The following is a 21,852-nucleotide window of genomic DNA, read 5'->3' as shown; positions in this document are numbered from 1 at the left end:
CTATATTATTTTTTTTAATTATCAGAAAATAATGCTGGAATTTAAAAAAGTCCTACTTCTCCAGCCCTCCCTGGTGGCGCAGCAGGTTAAAGCACTGCACTAAGAAGCTAAAGCCACTTCCGCATGAGTTCAATTCCCGCCTGCCCCAGGTGGTGACCACATGGCGCGGCAGACCTCTCCTGACCCGCCCGCTGCTCCCCTCAGCAGTATACTTTGTCGATCTGCCTGTTCTGCTTCCCGCTCCTGTCTCTGGTGAATCCTCTCCTCATCTCTGGCCTGTACCCCAGTTCTGTATGAATAAATAAATAAATCTTCAAAAAAAATTATTGTAAAAAAGTCCTACTTCTCCAAAGAAATTATCTGAACACTCAGAAGAACTAACCAGACCTGTAAGATACAGTACAGTACAGATCCCCGACTAGCTTACCAAAGTATTGCTCACGAAGTCTCTTTATTTCACTGTGGACCTTTCTGGGAGTTGTTCTAGGAAAACTACAGCAATCCCTGTTGGAATCAGGTAGCTGCAGATGTCTCCACCTTCAGACCAGGAGACTCAGTTTCCTCCTAACAAAAGAAAACATAAAAACCATAATTTGGAATCTGATGGAGAAATGAATTTAAAAGCTTATTTGTAGATCGGCCTGCTGGGTTATAGACCTGAAACATTTCTAAAGAATTGTTTCTGCTATCAGTAATAGAACTGTGAAGTGTAATTTTTATGTGTTGTTTTTTTAACTGATGAACACCCCCAAAATGAGAAAGTAAGGAGAGTCTGTGGAACTCAGGTGTACATATAGCTCCTCAAAAGCAGAGAATTGATGTTGAAAAAAAAAATCATTTCTGGGGGGAGGGGGTCGCTATCAAAAGTAAAAAGTCCACACACTGAGGCTAATTACTTCTCCCACCCAGTCTCCACCCAGCAAGAGTGAGTTCTTGGCAACATCAGTCAGTCTTCTGCTGAACGTCCCTAAATGAGTGTGTTCACCAAAATGTCAACCCAGTCTCTTGGTGTCTCAGTGCTTTGGAATATGAAGGGTACATTTTCCTCATGGAAAGACTGGGTTCCAGTGTGAAGAGGAGAAGAGAAGGACTGAGTGCAGACAGAAAGAATTACCCTTATTTCTACAAATGTCTTCCCAACCCAGAGTGGTTCATTTTTTAAACCAGTAGGGTCTTGCTCATTTTAAATCACTAGGTCTTCTTGGAGAGACAACAAGTTATGTTAAAGCAAAGAAAGGACCCTTTCCTTAGAGAGGGCTTCATTCTGTCTCCATGCTGAAGATCTCTAAGTCCAGTTCTAGCCCTGAACCCTCACTAGCTATCAATTTCCAATCAAATGTAGATTCTTCTGTTGGAAGCCAACATGTTTAAAGGCAAATTTGCCATCTGCCTCAAAAACCAGGCTCTGTTTTCTAGTGTATTCATCTGGGTTGATGAAATTATCCTTTTAATTATGCAGTCTTGAAACCTGAAAGCAATTCATTCACCTTTTACCCATTCCTTTTCTAAGAACTGAGATCAAAACCAAAAAACCCCACAAAACTTGTTTTATCAATTTTAGAGTATATAAGAGTGAATTTCCAGTACATTCACATTATTGAAAAACCACTACCAATTTCTAACTTCCATACAATGCCATCTTCCTAAAAAGAAACCCCATACTTTTCAATTCCTAATCCCCCACCCCACAGCAACTACTAACCTACATTCTGTCTCTATGGATTTGACTATTCTGAACATAGTTATAAATGAGATAGTAGAACGTGTGATCTTTGAAGGCTAAGTTATTTCACTTAGCATTGTGTTCTCAAAGTGCTTCCATGTTGTAGCATTATTAAATACTTCATTCCATCTTTGTGCCTGAGTAATATTCCATTATATGGATAAACCATACTTTGTGTATTCACATTGCAATACAACTATTACCACTATCCTCATCTGAAATTCTTTTCATCTTCTGTAACTGCAACTTGATATCCTTTAAACAATAACCCTCTAATCCTGTCCCCCCACACAACTACTAGAAGCTACCATGCCATTTTATCTCCGTGATTTTGACACTCTAGGTAAGTAGAGTCACAGTACTTGTCTAAGTTTATCTGACTTATTCCACTCAGCAGAATGTCCCCAACATTCATCCATATGTGGCATGTGTCATAATTTCCTCCCTTTTAAGACTAAATACTATTCCACTGCATGTATATACCTGATTTAGTTGATCCATGTATATACCACATTTCCTTTCCCTCAATTTAATGATTGTACAGGCCTTTTATTAAACACCTAGAACAACAGAATCTCCAAGTCTTGGTAGAGAGAGTTTGTGTGTTTGTTGGGACATGTTTTGAGCCAGGAAAATTATGACTCTGCCTTGGCCTCACTCAGCTTGTGCAGGTCAATGAAAGGTCAGAACTAGGGAGCTTCTCTGATCTTCCTTGAGCCGGCAAACAGCCCTGGGACCTCAAGATTCTCAGAAATTTGCCAGAGTTTCTAAATCTCTCTAGAAACATCTTATTCCCCAGGCTTCCTAAGAAGGTATTTGATTAATCTATTGTTTGTCCCAACTGTTATCCATTGCCTTAGCAGCAGAGGCTAAAACATTTGCTTAGAAGTGATTTCTACAAATGACTCGGGTATCCACTCGAGGGAGGGACAAGTTCTGAGTTAAGTGAGATAACACATGACTTCTGAAAGATCCTCCAGGCAGCCATCAGATAGATCAACCAAAGACAAATATTTCCAGATGGCATTCATTCTCCTCTCCCTGAGACTGGCACTAGAATGCAGGCTGTTGTTTTCAAGACTGCCATTGAGCTGGGATGCTGGGGATGGCCGAGAGCAAGTTCAAGTGCCAGCAACTGGATTGTTCTTACAGAGATTCAACTTTATTATTATTATTATTGTTGTTGTTGTTGTTGTTATTCTTTGGAATTGTCCTCCTCGGACTACTGAAAGGATCTCTTTAGCCCCCAGAGTTCTGAAAAATTTGATTCTGTCAATTTTTTAGTAGCTTTTTGAAGGCGTAGGCTGTGAAAGTATCTCATACCACCATTTTCGCAAAGAACAAAACTTTCCTTTTTTTTTTCAATTTCCTCTATTCAGGAAGTTTTCCAACTATTCCCTTTAGAGACTCTCTTCTTCACTTCCACCACGAGGCGGACTTTGAGTGGTAATTTATTGTATTAAAGCCATATGTCGATATTAGAATCCCAGCTCTACCACCTCCTACGTGTAACACTTGGAGCAAGTTAATTAAAACTTTCTGTGTCTCGGTTTACCACCTGTACAATGGATTAAATAAAAGTAGTATTGTTACAAGTGTTAAATGAGTTAACACTAATACTGGGCTAATACATGAAAAATTGTCTGCAAATCAGCAAGATTTATTGAAGGCCTATTGTATATTTATCTGTAGGACTCTAACTGTGGTTAACACTGACAGCTGGTTCCTTAGTTTGGGTTACTGTAACAAATACTGTAGGCTGAGTGGCTTAAACAGATATTTACTTCTCACAGTTCTGGAGTCTGGGGAAGCCACAATCAAGATGGCAACAGAAAGGGTAGCTGTTGAGTGCCCCCTTCCTGATTTTCAGATGACCTTCTTGCTGTATTTTCACCTAGCAAAGAGACAGTGAGAGATCCTTTTTCTTGTATATCTTCCATAAGGGCACCAATGCCATTCATGAGGGCTCCACCCTCATAGTCTAGTCACCTCCCCCACCCCACCTCCTAATACCATCACCTGGGGGACTAACACATCAACATAAGAATTCAATCCTTAACAACAGTTGAGATCTCTGCTTTCTTGAAGTTCACACAAATGTTCATGCTCACATTGCAATGTTTCAGATTAATTCTATTAGGAAACAATTTTTCATGAGTTGTTTCTTGTGTTGCTTCTCATAAGCAGAGGCGCAGATGGTCTTATTTTTTAACTATCTCCCTCTAGAGCAGAAAAAAGGGTTTGTTTATTGTCTGGTTTTAAAAAAGAAAATGTCTCCCTTTGGGTAAAAGTCAGACAGGTGTTCTTACAGCCCATTATAAAAGATTTGAGTTCCTGAGTCTTATGAGGTTTCCCAGCTTTTATTTGTTCCATAAATATGTAGCATTAACTCTGCATCGCCTCCATGGGACTCAAGGAGCAAAGGAAATATATGGAAAAGCGAAATATGTGTTGTGTGTTATGACATGAACAATAAAATGCTTTATCTCTGATTCAAGAGTATTGTCTTCTGCTGGCATCCGTGTAACAGGCTAACGTTTTTTGCTTGCAGGCAGGATAAAATTTTTGGTAACTTTGATCTAGTATACCATTACAAAAGGCTCTTCCTTGAACCTAATTTCTACCCATTGCATCAAAATTTTTTTATCTGGGTTTCAGGCTCCTCTATACCAATCCAACGGAATTGCCCTTTGTTGTTGAAGAACAATTTCGGCTTCATGGGAGAGGATATTCACACTGTATTGTCACGCCCATTTCTACATCTGACTTTGAGCTCATGTCTTCCCTTTCCTCACCTTTGGAGTTTCTTTGTCTTTCCTTTTCCTCCTTTCTCAATTCCAATTCATTTTTCAAGACTGATTTCCAAGCCAGAACTGACACAGAACTTCCTATTTATCACCCCTCCTACAAACGCCTATAACATTTAAAGACCAACGTACAGAACATAAACCCTTGTATGCCTCCTGAGACTCCATAAGGGGAGACATTGCCTTCTCATTTCAACTGTAAGCAGGAAAGAAAAGTACTGGGTGCAGGAAGAAACTGAATACAATTGGAGTGACTAAGTGCATGTGTGCTTCAAATAAATTTGAAGACTAAAATAATGAACAACCATATACCAGAGACATTTTGTGGGGGTGGAGTGGGGAATGGGATCAAAAACGGGGGAGGGAAATGCACGGGATTATGGTGATGGCACATGGGTGACTTGGTGATGGGAAACCCGCGGGGATTACAATCGAGATGGAAAAAAAAAATGTACAAAATGATGTAAAAATAAACTTTTGTAATAAAAAAAACAAAAATAAATAAATAAATAAATTTGAAGACTGAGGTCAGAGTTCCCAGATCCAAACACCTATCACTTACGTACTGTGTGACTTTAGGCCTATCCCTTAACATTTTGATGCCTCAATTTCTTCATCTCTAAAAGAGGAATGATGATAATGCTCATACATATCTCACACGTTGTGAGAAGTCATACCCACAAGACATACACCGAAGCTTAACCTAGAAGCATCACTGAATTTAGAGTTATCAAAACCCCTGTAGGTGTGTAGTATAACATAAGAGCTCCTATCTTTAAAATCTTCTGGCAGCCCTCTTTTTTTTTTTTTTAAGATTTATTTATTTAAGCATACTTGGGTACAGGCCAGAGGTGCAGGGGCGGTGAAAGGATTCACCAGAGACAGAGCGGGGAGCAGAACAGGCAAATTGTCCAAGTACACTGCTGAGGGGAGCAGCGGGCGGGTCAGGAGAGGTCTGCCGTGCCACGTGGGATCCCACCAGGGCAGGCGGGGATCAAACTCATGTGGAAGTGGCTTTAGCTTCTTAGTGCTGTGCTTTAACCCGCTGCGCACCAGGGAGGGCCCTCTGGCAGCCCTCTTAAAGCTACTTAATATAATCTAACAAACATTTCTGCTTGGCAGGAAAATAAAGGAAATACTCAAAAGTCTAAGATAAAACTAGGAACAACATGGGCGATTTGGTCATGGGAAACCCAAGGGCATTGCAACTGAGATGGAAAAATGCACAAAAATATGTAAAAATAAATTATATATATATACATATACATACATATATATATATATATGTATATATATATAAACTAGGCACAGGTTAAAAAAGGACAGCAAGTGCTGAAGTCCAGAGCTGCTCTAGAGCATCTGCGAGCCACAGTCTCCTAGAGCATTTGTTCCATGACCACTTGGAGGCAGCACAGTGAGTCTGAAGTCCACATATGCTCTAAAGTAGGACCAGAGGCCTAACCTTTAACGGGTGTTACAGAGGAGCACACACACACCGTGAATATTTAAGAGATGTGCACCTATCCCACAATGGAATATAGTGAAAACAATTAACATACTGGATGTGGTATTTGGTACAGTGTCCTCGCCTCCTTTGTGAAATATTTAACCACATGTGTGGCCTCAAATAAATTTGAAGCCTGAATTCAAATTTCCTTCATGTTCCAAATAAATAAATAAATAAATGAGTAAAACCAATCAAAATGTAGTTCAAATGGCCCCACAATTGGTAGCATCCAAGACTTTGGCAACAGCAAAGCCAAGTTTTCTCTGCTCGGGCCCCTAAAAATTTCCACAAAGTCCCAAAGAATATTAGCTTGCAATATTCTTTGCAATCAAAGATCATAGTATACACAGAGATACAAAAATTCCCTGAGTCAAAGACTACAGAAATAACAAGTAAGCGTGAGAAAACAACCACCAAGGCTTTCAACATAGCTATTAGTGTTTAGCAAATATTAAATAACTATGAATAATACTTTTATAAGAAAGCAATATTAGTGGAAAGTAGGAGTGAAAATAAGAGACTTTAAAAACAACCAGACATGTTTGAAAAAGAACTAAAAATTTAGAAACGTAATGATTGAATTTAAAACTTGGTGGACAGACTACATCACAGACTGACCCAGAAAAGTCAGTAACTTGAAAAACAAAGCTGAAGAAATTATACAAAGGTAATCTTACAGAAATAAGGGAAAGTAAGAAAGAGAGGTTAAAAAATATGGAAGATGAAGTAAGAAACATCAGTCTGTTTGTATTCAGCTTTCCAAAAGAGATCAGAGAGGACCAAGGAGGAGTAATATTCAGAGAGAATGGTCTTTTCTACAAATGGTGTTGGGAACAACTCAATATGCACCTGCCAACAAGAAAAGATGCACCCTCACCATATATCTACAAAAGTAACTGAAAACAGGCATACCTAATTGTTGAGAGCTAAAGGAAGAAAAATATAGGAGTAAATTTTCATGTCTTTATATTCTGTGAAGATTTCTTGGGTATGACACCTAACAGAGACAACCAAAGAAAAAACAGGAAATATTTGATGCACAAAATTTTAAACTTTTGTGTCTCAAAGGGTCATTATCAATAGAGTAAAGCGAATCATACATCTGATAAGGAGCTAACATTTAGAATAAGAAACTGCCGCAACTGAACAACAAAAATCTACTTTTAAAACAAGTGTGTACTTTTAAAGTGCAAAGGACTTTTCTCCCCTGCACCACCAGCATATATTTAATGAGTTAAGAAGTTAGGAATAGGGGACCTCCCTAGTGGAGCGCAGGTTAACTTTCAGCACTATCAAGCTATCACCAGGCACCAGCTGTATGAATTCGACCCCCAGCCAGGGACCCACATGGCCCAGCAGACCTCTCCTGTCTCCCCACTCTTCCCCTCAGCAGTGTATTTCAGTAGATCTACCTGCTCTGCTCCCCACTCTGCCTCTGGTGAATCCTCTCACACCCACCCACCCCCCTCCATCCTTAGCCTACATCCTAATTCTTGTATGCATAAATAAATAAAAATAAATCTTTAAAAAGTAAAAAAGAAGAAATCTGGAACATAGCAGTTAAAATACATCCAAAGAATTCGAAGAAAAGAAATAATTTACTGAGCTTTACATCTCATTACTATTACAGCCCCAATACTGCTACATATTGAAGAGATTGTAGTGATATAAAAAATGGTTTGTGATAATAGAGTGTATAACAAAAGGCAGGAATAAGTATAATACTGGTCTAGAAGTTTGTTTTCTCTTCCAGTAACCACCTGCATGTCTTTCGTAAACCCTTTTTTCTCTTTGCCTCACTCTTCTTATCTGGAAAGGACATTATAATATCCTACCTATCCTTTTATATAATCAGATGGAATTCAGTAGCATAAACAATATTTTAGAAAATTGAAGCATTACACAAATGTAAAATGATGGTTATTAACATTTAAAGCATGTAACTTCCAGTTGCTATCAATGCTTCCTAGATCTGAGAAAATGCAATGGCAGTTTGATTTCAAAGTTTCCCTCCTTTGATTAGCTAAAGGTCGTGAATGGGGGCAGGTGTAAAGTGGCTTCAAGTCTTAAGACTGGGAGACACTGAGTGTGGGGTCACCTGTGACTGAAATCAAAGCACAAATTCAGCATATGTCACTAAGTCTACTCTCAGGTATGCCTTGTATTTCTGCAACTCTGAACAGTGGGGTTTTCATAGTGCTACAAAAACACTTAACTGGCAAGCCCTTCACTACAAGAGCAAAGATTCTTGGCCCAGCAAACACTACTAACATATGCCTATCACAACAGTTTCTTCTCATCCAGCGCCATTTCACTGAGCATTTCTGTATGAGCTAGACACCTGAAATTCAGAGGTCACAGTTGGTGGGTGGAACTGACCAAATCATCAGGTGATGTCTCAATACACTTGAGGATCCCCCCTCCTCCACCAAGCCCAGCCCCACCTTACTTCACACTCCCCTCAGAGCTGAGTAAACACAGAGAGTGGGAGCAGAGGTAGATGGAGCTGGTTCCATTCATTGTTGACATATTCCTAGGCCCTAGGACACATGCTAGTACTTGGAAGGCCCTTAAGACATACTTGAGTAAATGAATAAGTGGCCTGGGTGGAACAAAGTGAAAGAAGGTCTTGGCAGTGGGCACAAGGTATATTTGTTGTGGCCTTGGAAACAAAAGAAGACAAATCTAACCAACCTTTTGCCTCATCAACTCCATGCTGTTCTTTCCATATACATTCTGCACTGGATCCCTGGCTGGTCTTGAAATCAGGACAGAGTGTGTGGTCACCCCCTGAATGACCGTCTGGCCTCAGCTGTGTTTTGCCCTATGTCCAGAGAATATGTCTGCTTGAGGACCACATTCCCAAAGGGACCCCAGACTTTGTGTTGCAAAGCTCTTCCCTGACCCAATTGTTAATTCTAGATGGACAATCTGATTTCCTACCTCACAGAGAAACAGATGGTGTGAGTGAGAGAGAGGCTATAAGGGCGATGCGGTCGAGCAAAGACAGCGGAGTGGTCAGGCATAGAGCACTAGTCATGGAGCGTTAGGATTCTCTCCTGCGACAACTATTGAATCCCTGTGATTCTCATTTAGGGAAGACTTTCTTAGTGGAGTCTTTCTCTCCTCTTTCTCTCTCACTCACTTACTCACATATACATGTTGGGTCAATTCTATCAGAAATGTGTCTAAAACATTGCATCCATTCCAATGCAACCCTAATTCAGGACCCAATCATCCTTCGTCTGGACTTTTCCAATAGCCCCCTGCTTTTCTCATTCTGATCTTCCTGTTACCAAAACGACTTTTGGAGTCCTATCATCCCTGGTTTAAAAATCCTTCAGCCATTCCATACTGCCTTCTGAGTACAAGTTTTTCCGAGTATCAAATTCAAGAACCTCCACATTCTAACTCCAAATTAACTCTTCAGCTTTATCCCCTAGTTGTCCCCCAACTCTATAGCTCTATTACATCACATGTGTACCCCACATCTCCAAGTCTTGGCTTATGCTAGGTCAGCCCCACGGTACTCTTCCTCTGTGGCAACACAGCAAAATCTTAGCTGCTCTTCAAGTTTGCTATTTTCTTTGCAAAAATTTTCATACCCTAACTTCCCCCAGACAGAAGGAAATGCCCTGTATCAATTTGTGCATAACCCTTGACATAACACAGTCAGTATTCGATATGCCTGGATCTGTGTCCATCTCTTGCACCAGAACAGGTAAAGAGCTGTATCTTGTTTATCCTGGGAGCCTAGCCCAAAGTCCTGTGGGAACTATGTGTTAATCATGTGGATAAATCAAATAACCAAATAAATGAATATAATATTAATCAGTACAATAACACATCTGCATTTGTACCCATCAGATTTTCTTTTTTTTTTTTTTAAGATTTATTTATGCACACAGAACTGGGGTGCAGGCCAGAGGTGCAGGGGTGGTGAGAGGATTCGCCAGAGACAGAGTGGGGAGTAGAACAGGCAGATTGATGAAGTATACCGCTGAGGGGAGCAGCGGGCCGGTCTGGAGAGGTCTGCCGCGCCATGTGGGTCAGCTCCAGGGCCAGGGATTGAACTGGCACTGAAGATGCTGCAGCCAGCTTGCAGTGCTGTGCTTTAACCCATTGTGCTACCAGGGAGAGCCCCCATCAGATTTTCTAAGAAAAAATATCAAGTCTTTGGTCTGAAATTAACAGATGATTTGAAATTAGAAAACTTCTTCAAAATCATGTGTGTTGGGCTGCCCAGATCTATCTTCCATCAACATCTCAGACTAATATTTCCAATAAGTTCTTCCTCTTACCAAGATCCATGCCGTATTTCACAAGAGACTTATCAGTTGTCAATCCCAGGAAATAAATTGTTTTTATATTACTGTTAAGATAAGCCATAGCCTTTTCCGTTTCTGTTGATAGACTAGGAGCTTAAAGCCAAACTGACCTTAAATTAGTGTCTGCTTTCTTTGCTTTTCTTCCAGTTCTCAATCAAGTGCTTTGGGAAAACCTAACACTATGTGCCTAGGCTTATGCTAATGGTGCCAGCAGAGGGTCTAAATTGTCTCTGGGTCAGAGCCCTCTCATTGGTTCTGGGTCCAGCCACTCACCACCACATGTAAACAAAAGGACAATTGGAGGGAGGGAGAGATGAAGGAGGAAGAGAGGAAGAACTAGACCCTCCCTGGTGGCACAAGGTATTAGTCTCAGCACTATGAAGCTATCTGCAATCCAGTTTGATCCCTGGCCAGGAAGTTAACACACATGGTGCAGCAGACCTCTCCTGTGTTGCCTGCTGCTCCCCTCAGCAGTATATTTCAGTCAGTCCGCCTATTCTGCTCCCCACTCTGTCTCTGGTGAATCCTCTCACCCCCTTCCCATACCTCTAGCCTGCACCCCATGAAAGCATTGATCAACAGTACCCACTGAAATGCCACACGTGGCTCCTTAAGCCACAAATGATGGTTGCTTTCCACGGCCAGATTGAGAATTGTTTTTCTGGGCCCGAAGGGACATTGAGAAAACAGACTGAGTTTCTGAGTTTTATAACAAAATAAAAATTTACAAGAGCTCTGAGTCGTATACAATCAATAAAAGTGAATGTGTGGGTGAGCAAACTAGAGAAGGCATGGGGACAGGCCTGTGGTGCTAATAACTTGTATGTATTCGATACTTTACAGAACACTTCATGTAGCTTATATCACCCTCACAACAACCCTATGAAACACAAATGATCTGTATTTTACAAGTGGGGACAAAGCATCAATTGAGCAGTTTGTCTGTTTCACTAAATGATGTTCCAGAGTGGACAGATTCAGATGCCAAACTTGGCCTGCAGCATGTAAGCATCTGCTCTGTCTCACTGTCACTCTGGTTTCAAGCAGCTGGGGGTTTAGTCTAACTGCTTTTCCCAGCAGTTTCCCTACCTGCTCCCTTTCTGTTCCACGGGTCTCACGGAGTCCCTGCCATCAGCCCAACAGGTAGACCCTTTACCAACTGCCATGGAAGCTTCCAACAGCTACATTCCACTCATCCAACCCTTCTGCCTGAAGTAAAGCATCCAGGGCCCCCTGGTTCTGGGTGCCGACAATTAGACCTACTAGTGAAGACTCAAGCTCCTAAAACTCAGGATTTTTCTTTTTCTTGTCAACTTTGGTACCCTAAACCAAGGAAAAGCCAGTCGTTGGGTGACCTTCCAAGCCATTTGAACATTTTAAAATTTGCAATAAGAGAAATATTGAAAGTTCTCATTGGCACACACTGCAGTCAGCCTGAGTCTTCTCCTCCATCCTGATTCATCTCTTCCATTTTCAGTTTGGATGAAACTCTGTCGCTGAGTGCCTCGTTATCTTTCTCTTTCCCGAAGCTCCCCAGGTCAGTAAACATTTACTGAGCACCCAGGAACTACTGAGGTTCACACATCCCAGCAATGAACAACATGCAGAAGTGCCTGTGCTCATGAAACTTTCATCCTAATAGGACAAGTCATTAATAATTATTAAGTAAATAACATGCCAGATGGTAGCAGGTACATGATGAAAGATAAATATCAGGCACTGGAAAACAACTGGCAGAATGTTCTGGAACGTTTGGCCAAGGAAGGCACCAAAATGCAGCGACACAGACAGCAAAGTCGATTGGCTCTCCAAGAAAAGGGCTTTCCAGGCACAGAACAAAGTGCTGAGGGCCAGAGAGTAGAGCAGACCGTGAGTATTCAAGGAATAGGGGGGGTGGGGGGAGGGGGAATGGAAGGAGGTAGGAGATGAGGTCAGAGAGTTTAGTCATAGTCAGGGGTAAGTTTCATGGTGCCTTAAAGGGCCAGATAAGAGTAGGGCTGCCCAGCACCCAGCCTCACTCAAACAAGCAAACTAAGCAGCAGCTTCTGCTCAGGCTTGTTGGTTGCTGTAAACACAAGGATGACTAGGACAAAGTCCTAACTGTCGAGAAGTATAGCGTCTAATGAGAAACTGACACGAGCAAGCAGACGACCATGCTGTAAGTACTGCAGTAACTGAGCACACCAGCGCCCGCTGAGGAGGTCAGCGGAAGTGACGTCAGCGGAAGTGACGTCTCCCCCTTGCTGGCCATGCGGGGCCGCTGGTCCCATGCAGACATTACACCTGTGAAATGCGACGGTTATCGCTGCGCACCTGTTTTTCCTTTTGTTTAATTTTAGTGTATTTAAATTTTAAAACCAAAATAGTATGAACTGTTGTTCCAGGCGACATAGGTTGTGTTGTGCTTGTTTACGTTTTTACTACGAGAGAGTTTGTAACTAAGACCGTGACGCATGTGTGACTGAGAAGCGTTTGTGCAGAATGAAAGCAGAAGGGATGAGTCAGGACGAAGGAGAAGACTCCAGGCAGAGGGCTGCGTGTGCCAAAGAGCTCTCGAGGGATGACAGGTAAATCACTGCCGTGAGTCCAGAATCGCTGGCAAGGAGTGGGGAAGATGGGGAGGAAAGGTCGAAGCAGCCTCCGCAGTCCTGAGCCCAGTCTTTGCTTATAATCCCACAGAATCTGAATGTTACCTTGCGTGTGTGGGGAGCTAGAGGGAAATTCAAGCTTGGGCGCTACATGGTAACTTGGAACTGTTGAAGGTCACTGTGGCTACTGCGGAAAGACAAGTGGGAAGGAGCAACAATGGAAGGAGGAAGCCCAGCTGGTGCCGGTTGCCATCAGCAGACGGGAGACCAAGGAAAGACAACAGAGGCAGAGAGAGAAGTGGGCGAATATGAGGCACTAGCAAGGGGATGGCCGGACTTTGACGGAGTAGTATGAGCAGCTAATGACTTCTGGCCCAGAACTGGTACCCCAGCCCACGACTGAGCTTGGCTCCTTTTGTTGTTCACTAATAAGATTTGGAAGTCAGTATAGTCTACACTCCCAGGCCCACAACTCCAGTATTTTCATTTCTTTTGATCAAAGGATGGCTGAGTGACAAGATTGAGTCTCTTAAAAATAGTTTCAGGGAAAGAGAAATGTGTTGGCCGTACTGCCCTCCCCATTAGTGACAAACAAGAAAGAAATATTAAATATAGCAGAGAGCCACACCCCATCCCGGCAGCACGGGCTTTGTGGGACTTAAAATGGGTATGTATCATTTTGGGGAGTGTGGGGGAAGGTGAGCTCCTTAGGGGGGAAAAATATAAAGTGTGAAATTGCAATTGCTTTAGGTCCAACCTCAGTATCGACAGTTTCAGGAATGCATTTTGTTTATCCATCATTTGCCCAATAGCTAATGGGTTTGAGCCCAGAGGTTGATGGGGCGGGGAGGAAGGGAAGGTCACCATGCCTGGTACAGAGTCTGCACACACACCCAGCATAGGATGCACCATGCGCTAGAAGACCAACAAGCTGTTTCCTTTCAATGAAAACTTTTTCTTTAAACTGAGTGACTGCCCCCGACACCTGAAGGAGTGTGGGGTATGGACACGATAGGATGTACCAGGGTCAAGATAACTAAGAGACTGGTCACAAGTTCTGAATGCGATGAATACCAGAAACATCAGCGGTGATGGGCTGTTCTCCTAAGACTAACTTTTGTTGTCTACAGATGAGAGGGCGAAGGGTGTCTTCATGGTGCTCTGCCCTCCTATCTCTCGGGGCATGGCCAGTGGTCTGAAAAATAAAAGCCCTTAAAGCTCTCTCTGCTTGTTGGCTTTTCAGTAGTGACAGCCGCAGAACCCAGGCCTACTCCACAAATAAGGGTACTGGGGATTGTAAAAAACAAGTCAACAGCCCCCAGATAGAGTCACTTGTGCTATGCTTAGCCCCGTGTCACCAACTGGGGGTGTAACTGCTATGTCAGCTCTCACAGAAGTGGTCTCTTAAACTAGCCAATCAGGAATTAGTTGGTGAGCACCAGCTAGGTGACCCCCCAGGGGCTGCTGCATTCCATCCCTACAGGAACGCAACTTGGCAAAACCAGCCCTCTTTTTACTGGTCCAATTTCCTTGTTTCTGCTCCCTTCTGCCAATAAAAACCTCTCACTTTGTAGCATTTTGGAGCTCTTTTCTATCTGCCAGATTGGATGATTTAATATGCTTGTTTATCTTTTAACAGCTCACTGTTTATCTTTCAGCAGTTTGTAAACATGAGTGAGCTTAGGTGTAGAATCTGTCACCAAGAAATCCACCATGCAGGGGAGGCGATAAACAGGTCATCTAGACCTGGGGGTCTTCCTTGGAGTGGGGTTGACACTTGGGGACCTCAGACACTATGTAGAAAGAAGTTTGGGGATAATATATTGTGTCCTGTGAGCTTGGAAATTTGTCAGCCAATTAAAGTAGAAGGACCTCAGATGGTAAACTCAGTCCTTGCTAAATGTCTCGCCACTGCCACGATGAAAGCTTACTAAAGACTTGAGATCCTCCCAGGATAAAATGACAGTCCTGCTCTGGACTAAGTTGTGTGCTCTCAAAATTCATATTTGAAGTCCCAAATCCATTGTGACCGTATTTGGGGAGAAGATCTTTAAGGAGGTGATTAAAGTTACAAGTAAGTCAAAGGGTTAGGGCCCTGGCCCCATGGGAATGGTATCCTTCTAGGAAGAAGGGAGAGACACTAGAGATGTAAACACACACACACACACACACACACACACACACACAGGAATCTCCCTCCACCCCTCACTCCCTCCTCCACACCCTGAGTAAAGGTTGTGTGGGGACACAGCAGGCAGACAGCCATCTGCAAGCCAGGAAGAGTCTCCACCAGAAACTGAGTTTCCCAGCACCTCATTCTTGGACATGGAGCCTCCAGAGCTGGGAGAAAAGACATTCTGTTGTTTCAGCTGCCCAGGCTGCGGCACTTTATTATGTCAACCAGGCAGACCAAGACAGCTCTCTAAAGCCATGTGGTCTGTTTCTCAGCATGCCCAGGCCCCTGGCAGGAGAGCCGGGAGCAGTGGGACGCTGCTCTACCCTCCTGACATTTCCAGGGAAGATGAAAGAACGGTGGTTGGTGTCCTCTTGTCCCCTCAGGCCCTACGCCTGCCTCACACCTTGGGCCCCCTAGGCTGCTTTCCTTTGAATTGCCCCTTCCCACAACGGTTATGTCCATCGCTAGCAAGTAAGTTTCTGCTCATGGGCTAAGGGGTGGCCCATACTGCTTGATGAGCCTCGTTTTTCGTGATCTAGACCACCTGGACCACTGTCCTGGGTAGATGATCTCAGGCAAATCATGTTCCATCTCTGAACTTGAGGGGAATAGGCTAAATGATCCAAAACTCCCTTCTGTCCTAGTGACTCTAGGATTCTAAGCTATTGTCTTTTTGGTGTTTGCAGCCTGGCACCTTTCTAGATCCCAAATAAGGGGAGCATTCTCTAAGATGGGGAGGTGCTTCTGCCAGGACTCCCAGCACTTTCACCAGCACTATCTATTAAGAAATCTCAGCGTTCCCTGTTTTTCACACTTTTGAATCCACAAATGTGTCTGTGGGAGGTGGGAAATAAAAGGGCTCTCTGAAAGATCCTGATTCACAAACACCCAAAAAGTCTCTTCCGAGTGAGCTGAGACTCTGGTACTTCTTAGCCAGCTGCTTGACCAGCTTCTGATTCTTTTTGATTTCCTGTAATGTCTCTGTGTCTATATGGGGAATATCCACAGCCTTGGCCTTGCCATGGTTCCCCAGGACACACATGGAGAACTTGGGGTGGGACTTAAACCTGACCATGACTCAGATATTTGTCCCTCTGAGGGTCCTAGTTCTTCAGGCTGATCTATAACTTTGCATGTCAAGACTTCCTGGCTTTCTTGGTTCTGTGCGGGACTTCCTGTCCCAGCCTCTAGAGGGCGCCTGCAGAGACTTTGCTGCTGGGGGTGCAATAACCAGGAAAGAGCTTCATTATTATATAGCCCAACTGTCTCTGCACTATAAAACATATATAAATTGAAGCTATCCTGAAACTGAAAGGAACTTCAAGCTCAAATCAATTTAATGAGGCAGAGCAGTTACTGGTTGGACCTGTTATCAAAATGGCTTTGAATTGTGCATTTGCTTCATGCCTTTCTGAATCCCCACTGACTGTAAACTCTGAGAATGACCATCTGTTGCTTTTGTGTGTCTCCTCCTCGGTACTCAGTATGTTCATTGCTGAGTGACATTTTCTGACACCAAGTATGTGTGAGTTTTGCACACCGTCACTCAATTCTCAGATACCCACTGGGTGCCCAACAGCCCAATTCATTTCTGAAAATGGCTCTTAGTCAGTGTCAGACCCCGAAAGCGAAGAGTCTGGCCCCTGAAATCTGCCTCCACTTCAGATGCCAGTCACAAATGTAGCTCCCCAGCTGCTCACCTTTCAGCCTGGCTTCCATAAGCCTCCCTCTGCTTCCAGAATGGGCTAGAATGACTGAAGGACTTCGGGAAGACGCTCTGTTTATTTTTACCAATTTATTATAAGGGTTACAACTCAGGAACAGTCAAGTGGATGAGGTGCAAGGGCAAAGTTTCTGGGAACAAGCGGGTGCATGGAACTGCCCTGTGCCCCCCAGGTCTGTCTCCCAGCACAGCAGTGTGTCCACAAATCCAGGTGCCACCTGAGACTCATTGCTTGGGTTTTGATGACCATGTCCATCCCCTCCCCTTCCTGAGGGTCAGAGTAGAACTAAAACTCTGGTGTTTCTGGTGACCAGTGTTCACCCTGCAGTTAGTTATAAGTTATCTAGTTCCTGGTCTGAGTCACCTCATTAGCATAAACTCAGGTATGCTCAAATGGGGCTCTTTAGGAATAATAGAAGACACTCTTATCACGCAGGAAATGCGCAGGGTTTAGGGAACTCAGTGCCCACAGCTAGATATATGGTTCTTTTTGAAAAATGTGTTTTGGGTAACATTGACTTAAAACACTGTGTACGTGTCAGGAATACAGCTTCACACTGTGGCAATTTAACAAGTATCAGATAATCTCTTGACTAACTTAGACCACAAGAAGCATAATTAGGGACCAAATGTGACTAAATGTTTCTCTGAAATCAGATTGCAGAGACACTTGTTTTGGTAAAAAGCCATTCTTTCAAGAAACTGTCTCATCCCCAACCATACATAATCTTGGGTGACATAGTAGCTCAAATAGCATAAACTTTGTTCTTTTTTGTTAAAAAGCTAAATTTCTTATTTAGGAGTTTGCATAGGCCCAGCTAACTGTGAAGCTCCCTGACTAGCCCTGTCTGGTTCCCTGGCCCTTCCTTGGGGTCTCGAGGGCCTTCAGGATAGCACACCTGACCTGCTCCTCGTTGGCTGAGAAGCCTCCATGGCCATGAGCAGGAGCTTTTGCCCAAGAGTCCCTGTAGCATGTCACACGAGACCGTGGACAGTGGCAGGTTCCTGGGTATACGGGGGTGCGCAGAGGGCAGGTCAGCAGGGCTTTGCTGGGCTCTGTCACGCCATAGGGTTTGCCTGCCCTTTGCTCTGCACTTTGCAAGGGCTGTGGCATTAGAAAGTACAACGTTCTCTAGTCTCCCCAAGATGGTAGCTGCTGGGAGAACTTTTCTGGACTTATAATAGCTTCTCATTATTAGAGTTTCTCACATGTTATTCAGTGAAACTGAAATTATCTAAGGAACTCAGGAATTCCTGAACCTGGGGCAGAGGAATGTCCAGCAATGACCTTGTTCGTGCAGGGTTCATGTTTACACTGAGGCGAGGCAGTGCTTGGGGTGCTCCTGTATCCCCGGAGTCTGTTTTCTTCTGTGGTGGCAATAGGTTGAACCAGATTGTTTTGACTTTGCAGTAGAAAGGTCTGGGTGAAGCTGGAGTTTCACTGCCCCATCAGTCCAACTTGATTCTGAAACTGCTCCTTCTTCAATTCCCAAGACTCTCGAGGCTCAAGTCAGGAAAAAGAAGGGCGACTATGACGGTTAAGATCAGAACCGAAGAGGTTCATGGGACATAGGGATTTGAGCACTAATGCCAGTAAAATCCTAGGCAAACTGGGATGAACTGGTCATCCTTAGAAAAGGCCAAGACTCACCTGAAACAAATATAGCCCAAAGAGCTGTTTATGAGCTAGATTCAGAGGCAGGTTTTGTTTGAAAGTTTGCTCTACTCTTCTTTTGAGTTTATCGGTAAATAATGGTATCAGGCTATCCCAAAATGAGTCTTCATGGCAGTAGAGAGGATAAGTGTATAGACTCCAGCTTAAAAAAATAATCCACAAATGTAAGATTTATAAGAACAGCAACCAGGCTTTCTTTACCCCCACCATAAATATAGTGTAGGACATAGCAGACATCCAGTAAATATTTATAAAACAAGACAATAAACAAAAGTTCCAATTCTGGTACTGTAATTACTAGTCATGTGATATAAGCATGTTAATGAACTTAGCTAAGCCTCTGTTCCTTCATTTGTAATATTGGGATGATAATAATTAGCCACCGTGTCATTGTCGTAAGCTGAACTGTGCCCCTCTGAAATTTATATGTTGAAGTCCTAACCCTCACCATCTCAGGATGGACCTGTATTTGGAGATAAGTTCTCTAGAGAGGTAATTAGGTTAAAGCAAAGTCATTAGAGTGGGCCCTTATCCCATCTGATTTATGAGAAGAGGAAATTTGGCCTTATAGCAGAAGACATCAGACATCTCAGAGGAGAGACCATGTGAGGACACAGAGGAGACAGCCCTGAGGCAAGGAGAGACTCAGAGGAAACCAAGCCCCCCTGGCCCCTTGCACCTCCAGCTGTGGGAAAAATAAATGTGTGCTGCCGAAGCCACCTGGTATCACAGCAGCCCAAGAAAACTATCAATAATACAACAAGGATTAGAAGACGCAATGCAGGTAAATCACCTAGCGCATGAATGCTCAGTAAGTATTTCTTGTTCTTTTTTTTTCTTAAAGATTGACTTATTTATGCATACAGAACTGCAGACCAGGGGTGCAGGGGGTGAGAGGATTCACCAGAGACACCGTGGGGAGTGGAACAGGCAGTTTGACTGAAATACAATGCTGAGGGGAGCAGCGGGCGGGTCAGGAGAGGTCTGCTGTGCCATATGGGTCACCTCCCTGGGTGGGGATCAAACTCATGCTGCAGTGACTTCGATAGCTTCATAGTGCTGTGCTTTAACTTGCTGTGCCACCAGTGAGGGCCCATATTTCTTGTTCTTATTAATATATACCACTAATCAAAATATCAGCACAGGGCATTGAAAAAATTATACACTGTGTACAAAAACATACCCAGAAAAGGTCCAGTAAAATTATTGTCCACACTTGAGGCTCTTAGGGGATAGAGAAAGTGGACTCCGCTTTGCCTGACCCCACCATACTGAGATCACAAGAGTCTTCACATCCGTGAACATGTTAAGTCACAGCTTCTCCAACTGTCAGGTGCCTGTGAATCACCAGGGCTCTTTCAGATGCAGATTCTGATTCAGTCATTCTAGGGGCATCTGCATTTTAACAAGTTTCCAGTTGATTCTTAAACTGTTGGTCAGTAGATTATACCAGGCAATGCTGAAGAAATAGGGTGTTTACTCCCACCCAAAGGAGAGTCATAAACTATTTGGATACATGAGACAGAAATGTGCACTTGACTGCCTCCTATGTCTATGTAAAATGGCCAGCGTTCCTGATGCCATAAAGTCTCCAGCTGATCCCTGAGCAACACATGATAGGGACAATGATGATCCCCCCCAACCTCCACCCAGTCCATCACAGATGAAGGAAGGCTCTTGATTCAGCAGGGGGAAACGAAGAAAGCCCTCTCTGGAGGAGACCCTCTCTGCGCTAAGGCAACCTTCAATGAACACGTAGCGTCATATTCAGTTCTGTGTTTGTTTCACTCTCCAAATAAGGACAGAGGTGTCATTCTATGGCTCTTTTGGAGGGGTGAGGGGAGGAAGGTGTGGGTGTGTTTATGGCACTGTTTTCTACCAGCTAGCTAATGTTTGGTTTCCTTATCTTGGGAGAGTATAATGGGTGTTGGGGCCAGCTTGCAGGCCACGTGATCTCAATCAGACTCTAAAGTCATTAGCGAAGCTCCGCTAGGAGGAAGATCACCAAGTGGGCCTGCAGTCAAAGCTTTGAGAAGGAAGGACAGCCTCCACTGTGGGTTTCCAGGTAACCTAAGATAAATATTCTTAACAAAGCCCCAAAATCTCCATCATCAAGGCCTTCTGCTCTCACTGGGCCCCAAGAAGTAGTCTCTCCTGGTGCTACACAGGCCAGATTTTCCTTGTGCGGTGAGAACCAGGAGGTCCCTGGGGTCATGGGTACAGTTCCCACAATGGGGGGATTTTGTGTTCTCAGTGTTTCTGGAGTCGGAAAGGGGAAGGTGGTTTGAGCTGGAGGAGCAGAATTCTCAGCTGCTGGCTAGCCTTTTGCAGGAATTCAGGTTTCTTATATAAAGTGAGTGGGCAAGATGACCCCGATAGTAATTTCTCCATGAATAGATTTTTTTAAAGATTTCAATTGAAATTGTAGGGTCAAATACACTGTTGTGTTTAGATGAGGAGCATGGACTGTGGACATTTACCAGCTGCTTACTCAGGTCACTTCATTAAAGCTTCAATTTGCCATATTTACAAAGCAATAGTACTTATTTCCAAGTGAGTCAGGGATTCAATGAGAGCTAAAACATACAGTGTTTTGCTTTCATTATAATTTCTTCTTCTTAATCCCACTTCATCATATTCATTTCCATGATTCAATTGCATGTCCCCTAAAGGCAGAGGGGGGGTTGTGGCTTACTTCCTTTGCCTCTTTCTATCCTAAAATCTAATACAATGCTTCTCAGTAAGATAAAATTTAAATGAGGGCTTCCAATATGCCAATGCCATGCCCTTAAGAGGTGCTTAGGCTCCCAGAGACAGACAGACTGCTTAACAAATAAGTATAATCAAGTACCCTGGTGCCCTGAGAAGTGTCTGAGTGGGCCAGGAATGACAAAGCAGAGTATGTTTACTTTTGGTTTGGAGACTAGAAGATAAGAAAAAGTTCAGGGCGGCTGTGTTGCAGTTGATTTGGCGGACTGGCGGGGGTATCCCAGAGTGTGCCTCTAAGTGAGGACTTGCGCCTGGGCACAGGATGAAAGAGACGGGGGGCAGAGGGTGTGGTCAGCAAGCAGAGGGAGTGTCCTGTGCAGAAACAGCCAACAGCCTGTCTTGTCCAGGGCTCTGGGTGAGTGCCAGATTTACCAGAGTGTGCAATGTGTAGGCGAGGTGGTGAAACATGAGACAAGGTCACATAACAAGATCAAGGCCAAATCACAGAGGACTTCATAAGCCAAGAACTTTGGACTTGACCATGTGAACAATGAGTAGCCAACAGGGGCAGGGGCATGATCTGGTGTGTATAGGAGGGTGTTTTAGCAAACTTTTT

The sequence above is a fragment of the Condylura cristata genome, unplaced genomic scaffold, assembly GCF_000260355.1.
Source record: "Condylura cristata isolate star-nosed mole 26May11 unplaced genomic scaffold, ConCri1.0 scaffold00026, whole genome shotgun sequence".
In the NCBI taxonomy this organism is placed as follows: domain Eukaryota; kingdom Metazoa; phylum Chordata; class Mammalia; order Eulipotyphla; family Talpidae; genus Condylura; species Condylura cristata.
Note: the sequence above shows the minus strand (reverse complement) of the source record.